Below are 14549 nucleotides of genomic sequence, written 5' to 3' on the forward strand. Positions count from 1 at the left end.
AGAGTGTATTGTTTCCAATTATGAGGCGTTGACGCGTTTTGTGATGTTCGCGGTGACGTTAGAAGGAGTAAAAGCAGCTTTGAGGAATTTTGGTGCATTCTTGAAATTTAGCTTCATAGGCAGGCGATAACTCAAACCCAAAGGTGCCGTTTTGGTTGGACGCATGCGATGTGGCATCGCTAATGGTTAGGGCCCCTTTATCTTTGTGGGCACCTATCTTAAACCAGTCTATTATTATTTAAAGGCGGGCGGCTAGTGGGGGTATGTCATACCATTTGCGGTAAAGACACGCGGTAAATAGGAAATGTTACTACTGTATGCTAACAGCAGCACCCGGTCCGCAACATCGTCTAAGTTAGTCACTGTTTAGCATGAGGCTTTATCTTTAAAGCCGTATTAATTGTGTCTGCTGCTGAAATGAAAAACTGCGCCGTGTTATTGGTGGTGTTGCGGCCGATGCCTTGTACCACGTGCAACAGGGGATAGAAGTGACAGAACACCACAGAACAAGTTTTACGCGACCTTGTATGCGCATGGCATTGCTGTCGACCATATATATTTGCTGTACAAGAAAACCAGCAATATAGTAGTAATTGAACAATCGATTCAAATAACTAAGTAATATATTTAGTTCTTTCTTCTATGTCTTTTACGTTGCCTTGCCATCTTCCGTTATTCCTATTTTTATTTTCGCCGTGCTGTGGCTAATTCCTGTAAAGAGTTCGCATCGTTCCAAATATCGCAGAAGCCAGAAAACATCTATCTGAAATTTCGCAGGTCTGAATGTGCAATAGATGGTCGACGAGGTCACAACAAAGTGCCTATAAAGTTTAGTGTTAAAGTAGTTGCTTCATAACGCTAGAAAAAAGGTACGGTGCCAACAAAGAAAACAAGCGCGAGACAGTAGAGGCAAGGGCAAGCGCAAACTTTCAGCTAACATTTATTTTAATCGGTTGTTAGCATATGCATAATAACACAAATGCGTAATGAGACAGCGCGTATACAGTGCCTAATAGACCAGTGAAAATGTGAAAATGATTGTGTCACTGCAACACGCTGCACCATGTACCTGTGGTTGCTACGAAAAAAATAAACAGGCCTAGTGCTTACGCACGCATTACCGTTGGCGGCAATATTTAACGCTTCAATCGGTGTTTGAGTGTTTGAATATTTTTTTCTTCCAAGAATCTTGATCTTGAAGTCGTGGGGCACACATGCGAACGCCATAATGTGTCAGCAAAAGCGCAATCCATATGTCAGGCAAACTAGACGCTGCGTTATTGGTTTTTCAAAGGAACATGACGTTTTGATAATAAACAAGAGCATTGCGCATTTGCATGCGCATTGTCCAGTTCGTGTGAGCACTCGTCGACTTAGGGGGATCAAGACATTTAAAAAAGAATAGGATTCTACTGCCAGAGACCTGATGCAACCTCTTTAGTTTGTCTCCCAATGTAATGCATGCGTCGATATTAGATCGGCATGTTGGGGTGACGCAGTCGTTTTGCCCATATTTAGCATATTTTACAGCGAAGTTGTTAGGCTCTAGTTGGTCGGAATATCTCTCGACGTCATCCTCACGAACCAAGAAAAAAAAATGTTCAGCGATGGAACCAAAAACTGCATACATTATTTGTTATCACGCATACACCCTACAACACAGCATTCGTTTCAATGTAGAATAACCACAAAACAAGCATACAAACCATATAGTGGACAATACGAGGCACGTGGCACTCATCGCATACATTCCACAGTAAAGACTACACTTGCGCAAGTTGCCGCGGCGACTGTAGCTTGCGAGGGAGGGAGTGACGTCAGTAGCCTTTCATATGTAAACAAACGAGCATAGCAACTGATTTTATTGTTCTTCTAGCACCACATAGGGCAACACATAGGGCTCTGGAGGGCCAGCGTTTATACCAGGACCGGCTAAGGGAAAATGCGATCCGCGGTTGCATGCTGCCGCTGCTCATGTTGCCGTGAAATTGCAGCACAGGGGATGTCAGCACATCAGCAATCTCCTGTGGCTGAATAACGCGCTGGAGGAGGAATTGAGCGATGAAGCATTGCATTTCTGAAGCAATGTAATGCTTCAATGCAATTCAACGCAATGCAATGCAATGAAGCAAGCTTAGATGTTGTAGAGGTGATTTTCAGCAGCTAGGCTGGAAATGAATTTTTGCATGGCTGTAATGGATAGTATTTTTTTTTTCATTCTGAATGTGCGCTGTCTCAATGCGTATGCGTGGAAATAGTATATTCGCGGCTTTGAAATAAAACTTTGTTGAATGTTTGCACTTGTCCGATTCTCGGCATTCTTGTGGTTGCCTGTTATTTGCGCAGTATCTTTTCCTAAGGAAAGAGAGCGTGCCTTTGTTATATTCAAAGTCGATCGTGTCTATTCTGACTTTACTTCTTCTTTCCTTTTTTTTTCTGCAGAATATTACACCTGACACTGCGCGAAGGATGCAACCCTTCCTCGGATATGTCTGTCCTGTTGGCTGGTGTAGCGACAGCACCTGCGTACCAAATGGCCTGTCTTTGGAATGTTGGAATTCGAAGTCTAATCCTTCACGTCGCAATAACTAATGCGCGATCACCCGTAAAGTCAAGCAGTTCGAGCTTAAAAACAGCATTGTTACCTAGTTTGCAATTTTTTGTAACTAAATATACCTTCCACCTTTTCGGGAATTTGTGTAAAATTATACTACAGCTAACACTGCCTTTCCTTTTACAGAAAATTGGTACTTCTCTGTGACGCAAGTTAACTAAATACTAGTGACAGATAATTTGCCTTCTGCCTTCGAGCTTTGATTCTTAGCCTTGTCGCGCTTGAACTAGAGACACAACCATTAGAGAAGCACGGGGTCCAAACACCCCGACTAAACAAAATATAAGAAGAGCATGTGAAGCACGCACAAGGTAACGAAGAAGGTGCTGAGTCATCACCGTGCCCCAACAAGCACACGAAGGACAGCGTGTCCAAGACCACACACAAGCTTTGAGGAGCGTGAGTACTTCGCATTGTTTCGACAAAAATAAAAAATTAGATTAAGGGTTTTTACGTGCTAAAACCACTTTCTGATTATGAGACGCCATTGTGGAGGACTCCGGAAATTTCGACCACATGGGGTTCTTTAACGTGCACCTAAATCTAAGCACACGGGTGTTTTCGCCTTCCACCCCCATCGGAAGGCGGCTGCCGTGACCGGGATTCGATCCCGCGACATCGTGCTCAGCAGCCCAACACCATGTTTGGAGAAGAACACTCGCTTACTTGAACAGGTATGTATAATTCGCACCTGTTTTCGCAAGATGGCGGAGGTTTCAGGTTTGCGCTGTCCACCGAAGTGTCGGGAATAGTGGGGGATTAGGTACGTTTACACCCGTTTATTGCGAAACTTTACCCCTGGGCACGACCCATCGCTGCTGCTTTCCGGAGACCGGATAAAAGTCCCTATTTTCGCTCCACTCTGTAGGCCTCAGTCGAATTCCTCCACGACAACCTGATACCCGTCAAAATTTATTTATGTGTTATACCTCAAAGGTCCCTGAACCGGACATTACATGAGGACCTTACAAGTATTTCTCTGACCCTTCTCACGTTTGCTGTAATTTCGTATCAGTACTTAGAGGTTTATTATAAATAAATCATAAGTTTTATTTGCTTGTCTATTCTCTCACACTAATATTGTTGTCCAGACTCAGCTGTGCTACTTGCCCAGCGGGTAACTTATCGTGCAAAATACATGAACAAATTTGGAAAGAGATTCAGGACAGAGCGCTCTCCTGCTTCTATTTAGTATCGCAGAACAGAGATAAAGCATTTCTGCTACTTGCCCATATGGCATTCCTTCCTAATAGCTTCTTTATAGCACGAACCGCTTTTGGCGAGGATCTTTTATATGTCTGCTATGGTCACAAAATATCCTTTCAGTTTTATATAGGTCGGCGACTGCCGTTTGGCGAGCCTTATTGAGCTATAGTTTCAGATAATTTCGAAATCTAGTGACCCCTATGTAAAGTCTTACGCTTGAACTACAGGTCATTGCGCCCCTAGCCACTTGCAAAACTCGATGGTCTCCATACCGAAACAGAAGAAAAAAAACATACGCATCGCGGCGAAAGTGACGTACACCAAAGAATGTGGAGAAGCAACGTCCGCGCTGTCTGCTTTCCTTGCTTGTATTCCGTTCCGGCGTATCAGTGTCCAAATCCCGCACATCTACTAGCCACATAGTTTTTATACTTTGTTAGCTGCTTCGCGCGATGTGACAACGCCTTTGCGTGCCCACGATGTTCTCTTAATGCGAAGTATTCTCCGAATCCAGCCAGTTCTCCAGGCGGTTGCCTACGTTCAACAGCAGGGCCTCCATGCGTTCTGCCTCGGCTCGAAGTAGAGCGCATTTCGTTGGCCAAGCTAAAGGTGCGGTATAGTCTGGCTTAACGCGGACGGGATCCAAGCGTGGCGCAAATACACTACATCGGCGAAAATTGGGCGCTCTACCGTATAGTGTGTCTGGCGCGGGAATAGAATCTGTGCTATCGCACACCGGGTCAGCCGGAAATGGATGCATGGCGCGCTAGCTTGGCTGACCAGCAGCATGCTGTTCGGGTTGAATGAAGCGAGCGTTTTGCGTTCGCGCCTTCTACAAACAAGCGCTTGCTCGCCGGGCATTTATCTGCTAGCGCCGAGACAACTGATCACCGCGCTACTGCGTGTCACGTTTAATGCACAGGGTCAAATTTAGCGGTCTGAGCGTCTCCGCCTGACATATCCGACTTCACGGGTGGCTGCATGACACGCTGGAAACGCCTGACTCGTCGACCAGTCAGATTGATCAGACAACTACCGCCATCTCTAGTAAAGCTGAGGCTTGGCACAAGCGGGATAGAGGGGATCGGTACTAAGTGTGTTTGAACTCATGGTCAGACCGGCCCGACTGTGGCCGTGATAAAGCTTCGTCGGGTTCGCTTTGGCGACATTGCATTCCTGCAAGGTTTGCCACCGCATCTACACCATGGCCGGCGTGTCGGGTTACACTTCGTAACAAATGCAGCAAGCGATTCCTGTTGGTTTCCGGCACTGTCAGAAATGATTTGGTTCCTCTACATCGACGCATATGACGTGGAGACGCACGAAATATCGTGTTGAGGAAGCACTACTGGAAATGATAACTCGAGAATATCGCCCTCGAACACAACTTACTTTTGAACGTAACACTTGGTTTTCATTCTCTATCGCGGCATATAGTATTTATTATAGTCACCATGAGAAAGCGTTTGATATGCAGATATTGATGGGTAAGTGACTGCTGTTGAAATACGCTTTGTGCAGCTTCGTCAAGTGCAGTTTACATGCTTTGTGGACGTTGGCTGGTCCGCGTCGCACTTGCCTGCTGCGCCGCGGCGCACCGTTTTGTGACAGCAAAAGGTGCGTTCGGTCTTGCTCTACTTAGCGTTTGTGTCACAAAGCCATTGCTCTTGTTCGTGTACGTATTCGAGCACCTGACTTCCACACAACCCGTCGGCATTCTTGCAACAGTTCAAATCACGAACGCTACAGAAAGGACGCACGCTCAGAGAGACGCCCTTTAACTCGGAATTGATGAGCGAGCTATTCGCTGCGCTGCCTAAGCACAAAATGGTGCAACTGAGAGATCAGCATCTGTGTACCTTTCTTCAATATTCGCCATATCCGCATCGCTACCGCTTTGCCACCAGGTGCACGCATCGTCTGCTTAGGCGTTATTTAATAGCTGCTAATAACTAAATTAGGCAATTACGATCCCTGCGGCTTTGCCAGGATTACTTTGAGAGCATACGCTAGGCATTTGTAGTCAATTTAGCCGAAGCAAAATTTCGTTGCAGTAGGTCTTTAATTTGAGTTGTGAATCTGAAAGCATTATTGTCTATTTGAACGTCGCTGAGAGGTCCTTAGAGTTTTGCATTACGAGTAGTGTACCATAGCGCTATGTGCTGCCCGGGCATCAAGCTGCAGGTGACTGCGGTGACTGCGCCGCATGCCACGGATGCGCCGACGACAATCGGACGACGCCCTCTCACTTCACGCTGCACCTGGCGCGCTACTACGGCTGCAGGTGTTCCCTGTCGACCGCTCAGCTCCATCAACGCATGCTCACAGCGTCGCAGCCTGTGGGAATCTAGGTGCCATTTGGCTGCTGCTAAAGACGCCGCCAGCTTCATCGCTCGATGGGCCATTTGACGCTTTCTCATCAATATACTTCATAGTCATTTTCAACATTGTCACGCTAGTCTGCTGTACAAAGAATAGAAGCGAAAAATGCCGTACCGCTGTGTGCAATACGCAGAAGAATTTAGAATGTATATTCGTAGATGTAAAGGCCAATGTGATTTCACTGAGTATTGTAAATGTCCAAGGTTTCTTAATTCCTCTCCAACATGAGCTAATCGACACTTCCAGAACGTGTCGTAATCAACGTACAAGCCTTAGTACTTAGCCCTGTCAACTTGCTGCACTGGAGACCCAATATAGTTGAAACAACGAGAAGTAAGCCAGGGGATATGAAAACAAATAACTTTGCTAGTGTTGCAAAACCGCAGGAGCCATATTTTTTTAGAGTAATTGATATTCGCTTTCAGTAGTGCTATGCTGTTATCTGCCTATAAGAACTTTGTAAATTTCTAATCCCTTTTGAACAGTCTGCACGATATGATATTTAAAGATATGTCATCTGCATACTGAAGTATTCAGCAATATTGGACTCAACTGCCAGCGCGATTGTGTGGAAATTTAACAATAATTGTACAATCACGTTCCCTTCTGGCACACCACTGCGCAGTAATGGTTCTTGCAGCGCAGCTTCTAGGTGCGCGCTCCTACGTTGAGCGTCGGCGTGCCTCGGCGTCCCTCTGCGGCCCTCGTCACCGAGCGAACGAGTGCAGCGAAAGATGAAAGTGAACGCGGAGTGCACCAGGGGATGAAATGCGGCCAAGGCGAAGAGAGTGCGAGGAGGAAAGCCCAGGAGGAGACTACTGCGAAAAGCGTAACATGAAAAGCGGAGGGGGCGAGTATAGCGAAAGGGTGAGAAGGAAAGCGTTGTGCCACGCAAGACGGGCTCTGAGGCGATAGCCGCTATGAGATGGCGCCAGAGAAGCGCGCCTTCGTCTGTTCACCTGTAGCATGCGGTCAACGCGTCGACCGATACCGTGTATAGAAACAAAACGCTGCATTAGCTGAGGTTCGTCTGCGCAGGTTGCTGAGAATAGCACCCACGTGTCATCCACACGCTGCCTCTCGCGTTGTCCCGATTAGTGATGCCACCGCGCCACTCTTAGTGCTTACAGAGCACCACCCGTGCCATCAAATGCATCTAGAAACGAAAATTAAACGAAATGAAATGAAAGTTTATTTTTCATCTTGTAAGGTACAGGGGCGCTATAACGTAAAACTATTCCAAACTTTTCTATTCCAATTCTGCTATCAGCCCTCCGTGATTGGTCAAAAACTTTTTTGGACCATCCCCCATTTCACCTGTCTGTCACGCGACGTTACAAAAACCGCAATACCTCCCCATCTGATATGATGTGTGCACACTGATTATGCATGATTTGACAGAAAAAAGAAAAACAGTTATTTCTGATTCGACCCCTTTTCGCCATTAGCCCTCGGCTATTGGTAAAAAGTTTTCAGGCTGCACCCACTTCACCTGCCTGTCACGCGACGTCACAAAACCGCACGAACTCACCGCGTCAAAGTGACGTGTACGCGATAAAGATGCATTAATATGCCGAACAAAACTGAATTTTTTTCGGAATAGCCGCAGGCTGCCCCGTTCCGAAAGGAATAAAAGATAGCTGCCACCGATCGCTGAGACGCTGGCTACTCGCACCTGCCGGAAAGCATGGGTGTATTTGCGTATAAAAAAACTTCTTGCGTGACCGTGTAACGTTTTTAAGCACTTTCGACGCGTTTACTACCTCATTCTACCAACTCTTCTTTGCTGAGGGTCAATTTTAGCGTCATTCTTAAGCTTCCGTTGCATGCCGCCGCGATTTTCGACCAGCCACCACAAGCTAACTAAGGGAAAGCCGACCAATCGCAGAAGCCTGCACCACCCTCTTCATCCGGTTATCGGTTTTCAGTGCACTGGCTCTGCCCTAGTGAATCCCTCTCCACTTGAGCGTTCTCCTCGCCTCTTGTCAGCCAATTAGATACAACAAGCCGCTCAGTGTAGGCAATGTTATTCGTTTTTCACGCAAACAAAAGGGACCTCCTATGAACGGGGAGAGCGTTTGATTGGTCTGTTCAGACAACCCTATGGGTGACCGCCCGGTGCTTGCGTCGGTGGTTACGCAAATTTGACGTCAGGAAATTGGAATAGAAACATATTGGAATAGTTTTACGTTATAGGGCCCCAGATCTTGTAAGATACAGATGGAGAAGTGGAGGAAAAAAAGCTGTCCATTGAACAGCTTGACAAGTCCCCCATCCCTCATTTGGGCAGAGGCAGCATCACATTATTTCATTCAAATATACGCATGTGTACCATGCATACATAATATTGCACATCATATACGTTATTCAAGAAGTCATGAAGATCATCAAGGAAAAATACGGATATAATGGTCATAGAAGTGTGTCATAGAAGAAAAGACGTGTAGACCTGCGCTCAAATTTCGCGTTAGGGAGTATCGCAATCATTGGTGAATTTTAAAGTGAAGCTTTTCATGTCTCACTGATTCGTCTTTGAGCGCCGAAAACGCGCTGCAGAAAAGCTAACTTACACATATGCGTAGAAAACTACAGTTTACATTCGCAGTGCCGCGCCTGCGTTGACTGGCTGGCCGGTCAGTGCCTAATACCGGCGCGAAGCGATGAGCTCAAGAGTAGCGCATGCGCACAACGTTTACTAGAAGCGCAAGTTGCTTCTGCTAGGCAGGACACCGGCGGTTAACTGTCGCGATTAACTGAGCCTCTCTGCTTCTCGGAGACAGCAAGTATGCGTGAACACGGGCCCGTCTTAGGATCAAGGAACAAGATGAAAACCCCTTTCTTAAAAAAAGATGGCTGAACGCCACGCTACCCAGACGAACTCTGCATCTCTGCATTGCTGTACGTGCATGACGCAATCCATTGCCGGCCGTCACTATGGGTAGGCTGTGGGTGCAGCGCACGACAGAACACCAGGCTGCCGTACGCAAACGTAAGCGCGAGCGTGATCGTGTCCGTAAGGCCAATCCCGTGCATCGGCAACGGCATGCAGAAGCCACTTGGGTGATGCTTGTGCAGTCGAGATCCCTACTGGTGTTCTGATAGTCAGCGTGTACAGCATACTCAACACTTCTCGCTGTGATGCGGGAACGTTCCTGGCAGAAAAGATGAAGACCTTAAAGCCACACTGTGCGCCGATCCTCATGTGCGGTGACATTGCACCGATGTGGCGAAAAAGCGCGGCAAATGGAACGAAACTTTCAGGCTAGATCACTACGCGTTGAAACCGTATATGTTACCTAGACCCAATGACGCAACGCCGTTCCTGCATTTATCTCACGTTTGCAAGCAGGCTGTCTTACGATGGCAGTGCCTCTGACCTTCTATAACAGTGAACACGCAGCAATAGTGTGCAAGTGTAGATACGTTCTTGAAATTGTCACTGTGTGCGTGTAATCAACGGCTACATTATCTAAAACAAAGGCTACGCAAATTAACGAAGTGTGCCTTCATTCAACATCAACGTTCAAGAAATGCCATCCTTAACAGGTAATCAAATCACATATGCAAAACATCAGATCACTCAGCGTTTCTTGGGCTCGTTGCGCGGTCGTTGGCTTCGGGCTTTCAATTTGATTGAGTTTGCGTAGGCGCAAAGCTTCGCGTCCAACCATCTTCCTTTAAGGAAGGGGCTTTTATTCTTTTGCTTCGGATTCAGGCCAAGACGACGGACTGTATGGGGTTCCATCGCAAACAGATAGCTTGGATAGGGGAACTGGAACACATATTATTGCGATAGCAATTACAATAATACTCCAAGCGCGTTTTCGCCGTCGTCGTCGACGCCGTCGCCGTGATGTTTTCTATGTGCGACAAGAGTGCGGCAGCGCACCGTATGCTAGAAGTGCCAGTGAAAGAGGTTGAATGTGAGCCGAGGATGGTTAGCTCACGCGCGCTGTCGTACATCGCATGCAAGGCAACGGGGTGGGTGGATAGACTACGGAGGCTGGGTGCGGCCGCCCGATCTCTATAATAAAAATCATCATGAAGGCGGAACACAGTCTAGACGCACCGAGGTCTGATGGCTTTACGTGCGCTGTGTTCTAGCCGCGTAGTTCGCGTTCAAGTGAGCGGCAGCTCGGAGGTCAATTCACTCGCTCTTGCCGACGTCTTCCTCGCGCCAGCGTTCGGACAGTGCGTATCCGCTGTCATTGAGTGAGATGTTTTTATGTTTGTTAGTGCGTGCGTGATACCATGTTTGTCAATTTATTTAGTATCCGCATGTTTACACGTTTCTACGGCCGATAATACTACCACATCTTATTTGGTGTGGCTGTCTGATAATTTGTGATCGCAACAGATGCTGGGTCTTTCGGCATAACTGCGACTTTTGGTAAAGATTTTATTTCTGAGTAGCATGATCTCCTCAGTAGAAAGGTCTCGAGACGTATAGTTTACATAAAAGAAGTAGTTAGCAGTTTTTGGTAGGGCGTATGAAAAAGCATAAAACTAGTTTTGAATGGATTAATCAATAGCCTATTAGACGTGCACCACTCTTCCAGAGAGTTTAAGTCAGCTTGAAGGTTAGGTACGAGAGCCGCGTAATCATAATGATGCGAAAAGATATTAGTGTCTTCAGTGTAAACAGGGGAAATAGCTAAGCCAGAGGGGGAAGTCATTATTTTATCTAAAAAATAACAGGGATCTTTTTTTCTGAATAGCCCAGTTCCGAAATAAATAGCATATGGCCGACGCCGATCGCTCACGCAAAGGTTATTCGCACCTGCCGGAGAGCATGAGTTTAGTTGCATATACCAAAACTTGCTGCGTGACCATGTAACGTTATCGAGCCCTTTCGGCACGTATACAACATCGCTTTGCGAACTCTTATTTGTTGGGGATCCATTTTTGTGGAATTTTTAACAGTGCGTTGCAAGCCACCAAGAGTTTATACAACCCACCACAAACTAAGTAAGGGAAAGCGGACAATTTGCAGACGCCGGCACCTCCTTCTTCATCCGCTCACCTAATTTCACTGCACTGGCTCATTCCCACCAAACCCTCTCCACTTGAGCGTGCTTCTGGCCTCTTGCAAGCCAATTATATGATAAAAAAGAACGCTCAAGGTAGGCAATGTTTATCGTTTTGTAAGCAAACAAAAGTGAGTTCCTGTAAACGACGAGACCATTTGATTGGGCTGTTCAGGCAGGCAACGCTGCGCGTCATCGCCAGATGCTTGCATCAGTGGTTACGTAAATTTGACGTTAGAAGATTGGAATAAAAATATATTGGATTAGTTTTACGTTATAGGGGCCCTGTTCACATTTGTCTATTTCTTTACTTTTTTCGGACGCTTAAACTATATGCCTGATGTTTAACATACATTGTCCATTTGCAGTCAAAGTGAATGTAAAGTCTGTTGTGGCGGACAGCTAACCTATTTAAATACAGTATTAGATTATCTGTTCTGTGAACACACTAAGGAATAACGGCAAATATAAAATACAGCAGGTGTCTTGCGTTACTTGTGTTTTACCTCTGTAACAGCATAACAATGCGTCCTTATTCCTTAGTCTGCGTCCGCTACAGCGGCATCTTCCTAAGGGCCGCAACCCCTTCCCTATGGGCTGCGCAAAGGGCCTCTTCGCTCCTCTTAAGAGTCCTTCAATAATAGTTTGGCCGTCAGGGTGGCAGTCGTTGTCGTCGACAATTTTTTTCCCCCGGCTCACACCCTCGCGGAGGACGGCAACAACGAGGCAGCACACGACGCGGCTCGAGGGCTTACGGACCGAGCCGCGGTCGCAAGGGACGCCCCGACACCTTCCGGCCGTGACGGTGCGGTAAATGAGTGGGAGTGGGAGGATAGAATGACCACATATGATGACATCACGAAACATGATAGGTTACAGAGGTGCATATTTCCGTGACTTTAGGCAAAATTGACAAAAAAGCAGGCTGTCGCATGGCGGCAGTTACAAACTAGGGTGTATCCGAATCCTGCGCTCTCGCACATCATATATCCGGATGTATATCCTACGGACAAATGCAAAACATGTGAATCCAGAGCCACTCTGGAGCACATAATATGGGAATGCCGAGAGATAAATAACAATAAAGAAAACGCGGCCTCTAGCAGCAGCCTTCGCACGCGCTGGGAAGCAGCGCTGGTCAGCCCCGCCCTCGAGGTTTAACTATGGGCCGTCCAGCGGGCCGAGGATGCCGCCAGGACCCACGAACTCCGGGCCGTCACCTAGACGGGGCCTTTGGCCCTCTCCGCCAACTCGCAGCTGGGCACACAATAAAGTTATTTCCTCCTCCTCCTCCTATAGTAACCTCTCACTTGCGATCGTAGTGTAATGCCCACGAGGCTACTGGGAACAATTTCAGTTGCACTCTATTCGCGAAACCGGTTCCAACGAATCAATCAACAGCAGATTTAGGTGCATATAATCTAGATAAGGCAGTCCCATTTGGCCGCAGCAAAAAGCCCCTAACTCATCCTGCTCATTGGTGGCACTGTGACATGCGTGTGCCACTCGCAAAACTGCTGACATTGTAAGAAAGAACACCGAAGGAATGGAAAATTGCGCGGCTTATTTTCAACAGGGATGGACGGGATAGTTGGTGGTTGATATTGGAATGCATCATGTAACCGCACAAACAACAAAGGACAAAGAAACAAAGAAGGAAACACAAAAGACAGGTGAACAGAAGAACAATTGCGCATTTTTTTAGAGCAACAATGCCAGAAATGGAAGGTTTCCTTAGCTACGATGGTTTAACTAATGGCTTGCTTTAACTTCGAGCGTGTAATTTTCAAGGCAAGGTTACATGATCGTATGGAGCCAGCATATGTTGGTATTGGGCGTCTATTTAGTCCAACTTTTGTATAAGGAAAAACATACGATTTATAGACATGCAACATAAATAACTTGATATTCGCATTTGCACATATTCATTTTTAAAGAACCAGCCTAAGGAAACATCAAATTATACGCCATGGTTTCATGTATTTGTAAAATATTGCGAAGTGGTTTAGACAGGCGTCTTACTCACAAATACAACTTCCACGTTGGTTGAACGCAACACTGATTTCGTGCTGACATCGAACCCATGAGGGAACATGCATTTTCACAAGTCAATGATTACTTATTGGGGCGTTAATTATTATCAAAATTTTGGAAAGATCTGATATATATTTTTAAAACAAACCGATTGCGATTAGCTAATTTCTAGACCACTTAAATGCTCAGAATGAATATATTCCATCATCAGGCGACTATTTACCTTTCTCGTGAGGCAATACGCCAAAAGAAAGCGTCAGTGAGAACCGTACGATTTGATGGTGCCGATAGTCCACATACTGTTTACCAGCCTTAGGGATGAAGAACACTTTGTCAAAGCAATCACCTACAACACCCTCATTCCCCCCAGCGTTGGCTTTGTGAGGCTTGCTAGACGGACTAAATGTTTCCTTAATGAAAGGACCGCAGATGCATAAATGCTCATCAGAGTGACTGTTTATACTTCACTCCTGCGCTATATTTCACAGTGTAGCAGTAAAACGCACAAGTCGAAGTTACTTACAACCCGAAATAAATTTTTATGACGTACTTCAGCGCTCTCTGTGCGCTTCAATGTAGGTTGTCACTTGTGTTATGCTCATCATCCCTCCCTGCTTTCTTCTGGACGGCACCTTGCTGCATCTCCGAAATAGGAAGACAGAGGCCGTCGACTACGAAGTTTCTTACAAAGATGACGGCAGATAACAATGGCCTAGTAATGGTTACCTTACATTGCCATCGACGGATAGTGCACCCATTTACGTAATCTTTGTGGTTGTGACCCAAAGTGTTCCTGGGGCAGTATTTTATAGGCTTTATCTCATTTACAAGTTTTCCCATCTTGTATAAGCACGGTAAGCAAAGCGCATGCGTACACACATATATATATTGCGAGATATTGAACTCAATACGAAATATTTTACTGAAAATTATTGATTTGCCAAGTTACATAGTCATTTGAAACCAGAAGAACGAAGTTAAGCGAATCTACGTACTACCCATAAGTACAATGCCGACTAAACCGCGTTGCTTCCACCTCCCAGCGATATCAGCGCCAGAGTTCCCTCTAGTAGCAGCTATACTGTGTGCAGCCAAATACTGCACGCAAACCGTGGAAGTACCACTCCGATGCCTACGTCATCCTGGTTTCCTGTAGTTCCCGTTGTTTGAGAACCAAGCTCCCGGAAGCATGCATCCTGGAGCTCCATCAGTTGTGACACTCACCTTAAACGACCGCCAAATAAGGGCTGAGCGGAAGAAATTTCAATCTGTGCACTCGTTACGTT

Source organism: Dermacentor albipictus, chromosome 3, assembly GCF_038994185.2.
Source record: "Dermacentor albipictus isolate Rhodes 1998 colony chromosome 3, USDA_Dalb.pri_finalv2, whole genome shotgun sequence".
In the NCBI taxonomy this organism is placed as follows: domain Eukaryota; kingdom Metazoa; phylum Arthropoda; class Arachnida; order Ixodida; family Ixodidae; genus Dermacentor; species Dermacentor albipictus.